The sequence below is a fragment of the Triticum aestivum genome, unplaced genomic scaffold, assembly GCF_018294505.1.
Source record: "Triticum aestivum cultivar Chinese Spring unplaced genomic scaffold, IWGSC CS RefSeq v2.1 scaffold32457, whole genome shotgun sequence".
NCBI classification, from domain to species: domain Eukaryota; kingdom Viridiplantae; phylum Streptophyta; class Magnoliopsida; order Poales; family Poaceae; genus Triticum; species Triticum aestivum.
Window position 1 is genome coordinate 2,576 of NW_025229940.1, and position 4,991 is coordinate 7,566.

At 46.9% G+C, this 4,991-nt stretch overlaps 1 pseudogene; it reads right to left on the reverse strand.

Annotated features, from left to right (window-relative positions):
• Positions 1-4,223: 4,223 nt before the first annotated feature.
• LOC123175204 (tyrosine N-monooxygenase-like) overlaps positions 4,224-4,991 on the reverse strand; it is a 3,524-nt pseudogene continuing 2,756 nt past the window's right edge.

Here is a 4,991-nt window from a genome sequence, read left to right on the forward strand (position 1 = left end):
GCGCCGGCCCTAGGAGATGGGATCTCCTAGGGGGGGCGGCGGCCAAGGGGGGAAACTTGCCCCCCAAGGCAAGTGGAGGCGCCCCCTCCCCTAGGGTTCCCAACCCTAGGCGCAGGGGGCCCAAGGGGGGGGGCGCACCAGCCCACCAGGGGCTGGTTCCCCTCCCACTTCAGCACATGGGGCCCTCCAGGATAGGTGGCCCCACCCGGTGGACCCCCGGGACCCTTCCGGTGGTCCCGGTACAATACTGGTGACCCCCGAAACTTTCCCGATGGCCGAAACTCGACTTCCCATATATAATTCTTTACCTCCGAACCATTCCGGAACTCCTCGTGACGTCTGGGATCTCATCTGGGACTCCGAACAACTTTCGGTTTGCTGCATACAAATATCTCTATAACCCTAGCGTCACCGAACCTTAAGTGTGTAGACCCTACAGGTTCGGGAGACACATAGACATGACCGAGACGGCTCTCCGGTCAATAACCAACAACGGGATATGGATACCCATGATGGCTCCCACATGCTCCTCGATGATCTCATCGGATGAACCACGATGTCGAGGATTCAAGCAACCCCGTATACAATTCCCTTTGTCATTCGGTACGTTACTTGCCCGAGATTCGATCGTCGGTATCCCAATACCTCGTTCAATCTCGTTACCGGCAAGTCACTTTACTCGTACCGTAATGCATGATCCCGTGACCAGACACTTGGTCACTTTGAGCTCATTATGATGATGCATTACCGAGTGGGCCCAGAGATACCTCTCCGTCATACGGGGTGACAAATCCCAGTCTCGAACCGTGTCAACCCAACAGACACTTTTGGAGATACCCGTAGTACACCTTTATAGTCACCCAGTTACGTTGTGACGTTTGGTACACCCAAAGCACTCCGACGGTATCTGGGAGTTACACGATCTCATGGTCTAAGGAAAAGATACTTGACATTTGGAAAAGCTCTAGCAAACGAACTACACGATCTTGTGCTATGCTTAAGATTGGGTCTTATCCATCACATCATTCTCCTAATGATGTGATCCCGTTATCAACGACATCCAATGTCCATAGTCAGGAAACCATGACTATCTGTTGATCAACGAGCTAGTCAACTAGAGGCTCACTAGGGACATATTGTGGTCTATGTATTCACACGTGTATTACGATTTCCGGATAACACAATTATAGCATGAATAAAAGACAATTATCATGAACAAGGAAATATAATAATAATCCTTCTGTTATTGCCTCTAGGGAATATTTCCAACACCTATACGATTCTATTGATTAAGCAAATTATCCATTGCACACATGGTGGGTAGCTAGCATTGATCAACCTTTGATGTCAATTGTATTTACTTCCAGCACGCTGAAAATGAGTTGATGCAATCCGGGAGACGCTTTTGCAAAAAATTCAAGAATAATGCCGGTCCTTCTTGAAGATGGCAATTCATGACATGAAGCCCACGAGGATATTGAAGATGGCGGTTCACAAGCAAGGCACCAAGGCCCGAGGGCGACTTAAGGCCCGTAGGGGTAAACCGACATATATGTAAGACTTATATTGTAAGGCATGTATAGATAGTCACAGAGTCGGACTCGTTGTGTATGAGCCGGCCGGGACCCCGTGAGCCGTTGGGCGTCAACCTGTGTATATAAAGGGACAACCCGGCAGCGGTTCAAGGCAAGAGACAAGAGATCGAAGGCTAGGTCAATCGTATTCACTCCCTGGTATTCAAGACATAAGCAATACCACCTCAAACTGGATTAGGCATTTAGCTGAACCAGTATAAACTCACATGTCCTTTGTCCCGTTTAACCCCTTTAAGCTACCATAGTTGTGATGGCTCCATGACTAAGTCCTCACACTAGGACATCAGCCGTGACTATTCCACAACAATATGTATAACGGAGTGTTAGAGATATGACAGACAAGCAAAACAACAAAGAAAGATATCAACACGGAGGAACACGAGACTTTCATGTGGTAAAACCCCTCCAACATGAAGGGAAAAAAACCACGAGCACTAGCCAGTAAACTTCACTATATCTGGAGAGGTTAAAAAGCTGGGAATTTACAACTGACCAACTTATCTCATGCAGCGGCTTAGAAGAGGTATCTATACAGCGGTGACATGGACAATACTGATCCGTACCGCATGAGGCCTTCGCCCCCCACACATGCACCCCCAGGCACCCTGAAAGGGCGGCCCACATGGCTGAAGCCTCCAATTGACGGGCCTAAGCTCAACTCAGTTGGTCAGAAGTTAGACGTTAACTTAATACTTGAATCTGGATCAGAACATAGCACGAAGAGCAGCAGCACCCACAACTTAACACTATAATTTAAGAAATACTTGCCACCTAGTTAGTGAAACTAATTTTGGATTTTTTTTACATATGAGGCTTCGGTTCTTCTTTGAATGGGCACTTCCGTGTGTGGAAATTGCTTTCCTATTTTCTAAAAGTTAAGGAGTCTTCTAATAATCGTAATGATTAAAAAAAGTTATTTCTCTCATTTTTCTGAGGGAAAAGGTTCTCCTTCTGTATGATTTATGGACATTTCACTCGCTGGACCAGTAAGATAGTGACAGGAATTTAAGTTTGTCCTAGGTGATAGTATGAAGATGGTCATCATAAGCACAACTATGTTTAGAGTGATGGATAAGTTTGGCCTGCACTCCATAATGTGAAACTTCCTCCGATGACATTTTGTCATCGTCGGTGTCTCCCAAGGTGTACATGTGGCTAGGCAGTCATTTTCTAAGATTTAATGAGCCCACATGTGAAACATATTGGGAAACTTCCTCCCACGACACTTCGTCATCGTCGGTGTCTCCCATGGTGTACATGTTGCCAAGTGGTCGTTTTCTAAGATTTAATGAGCCCACGTGAAACATGTTAGACCAGTGAGGCAAAGACACAAATTCAAGTATGTGTATCATCTTATTAAGGTCATCGTTATCATCAGACGCCAGGATAAAAAACTGTGTGTGCCTTAGGACCTACTATAGGAGTGCTCTTGTGGGCGCTTGCTATTAAGGCAATCGAGCGCACGACCCCTCCCCTGAGGATAGTATCCCCCAATGGGGAGGCTTTCCAACCTCAGTGCTACTTCCATTGCCACAGAAAAAGTTCTGCTTGTAGTCAACGCCTTGAACCATGCCAAAAACCTTTTGTAACAAGTTGAGCCTTATAAACGTAAATATTTCCATCCATATCAATATTTATTTATTTGCACTGGATGGATTTAACGCCACCTTGCAGGTGAACCAATTTTCAAACTAGATTTTCTCCCATAAAATCTATGTAGGATCCCATGGCACTCTTCTAGCTTTTCCGCAGAGTATATATGGGTCCATCATTGCTTCCACATAAGTCGTAGAACCATCATTGTCTAACTACAATATGTTGTGTGAATTGCGGAGCCTTTCTGACCTTTGTGGTGCTTCTTTGCCATGGTTGGCTCAACTTGTTCTGGCAGGTGAGCATCACTAATGGGGTCATCCACGAGTGGCTTTTCTTAACCTCTTCGAGCTGCAAAGATCTCCATTTGTTGAGGGAAATTTATGATTTGGGTGTTCATGTGGGTGAAGCAGGGGGAAACCATATCCGTTCTAGACAGTATTTGTTCTAGCAGGTTGGGAATTGATCGGCGAAGATCATGATGGTGACCTCATAAACTGAAATGTAGAATGGATTCATGTATTCCCCAGTTCCTAAATATAAGTCTTTTTAGAGATTTCAATATGGACTGCATACGGAGCAAAATGAGTGAATCTACACCCTAAAACATGTCTATATACATCCGTATGTAGTTTGTAGTGGAATTTCTAGAAAGACTTATATTTAGGAACGACGGGAGTAGTGAAAACTATTGATGATGTGCAGTCGATCGTCCTTGGTAGAGGATTCAACGTCATGGAGTTTGGTGTCGAAGTAGTGGAGGTGGGTGCCATAGATCTTGCCGCCGAGGGCTTTGTGTCCTTCTCGGCGCGACATCAGCAGAGCATGATGATGTTAGCTTGTTGACACGTTGGTAGATCACAAGTGGAAAGTAGGTATGGAATTAACACAAGATGCAGGGTAACACTATCTTCTTTATTATTCAAAGAAATAGATGTATACAATATGGTGCCCCTATCCAAAATATACACAAATATATAATATGCCCTTTCAAGTAGGGGAGCAACTGCCGCGAACTTGCAGCAATCGAGAAAGACCCGCAAAATACATGTATAAATTCGGGATACAGCTCCCATAGAGGTAGAAATCGACCAAGCAGAAAGAATAACAGAAATAACAATTGTGTAAGGGTACAGCCACGTTCATGTAGCTCGTTATTGGCAGCAACATATTAATTTGTTCAACATTGGCCACCGGGGTAGACATGTCCCATCAGGCGTGGTTCGGCGTGCAGCACAAGCGGTTTGGCTAGGAATAAATCGTGCTCCGACTCACTGAGATCGATAGATGCTACACCCGCTGGCTTGGTCCATGTGAATCCCTGCAGTAGCCGTCCGAAGAGCATTACACACATGGTTGTGCCAAGCGATGCCGCCACACACACACGGCGGCCGGTGCTGAAGGAGATGAACCGCAACTCATTCTCTGTGAGGGCGACGTCGTTGTGGGCTGCGGTATTAATATGACGCTCTGGCTTGAAGTGTAGCGGCTCGTCCTAGACAGCCGGGTTCCGGCCAAGTCCCCTACGGCTGAGTAAGACATGGCTGCCCTTGGGGACACGGTAGCCGGCGATGTTGCTGTCAGCGAGCGCGACGTGTGGCACGTTGAAGGGCGCGACGGGGTGCAGCCGGAATGCCTCACGAATGCATGCCTTGACGTAGGTGAGGCGTGGGATGTCCGACTCCTGCACCAACCGCTCTCGGCCCACCACCCGGTCGATTTCCTCCACCGCCTTCCGCATCACCTCGGGCATGTTTGTCATATCTGCGAGCGCCCACTCCACCGCGTTGGATGGGTTGTCCA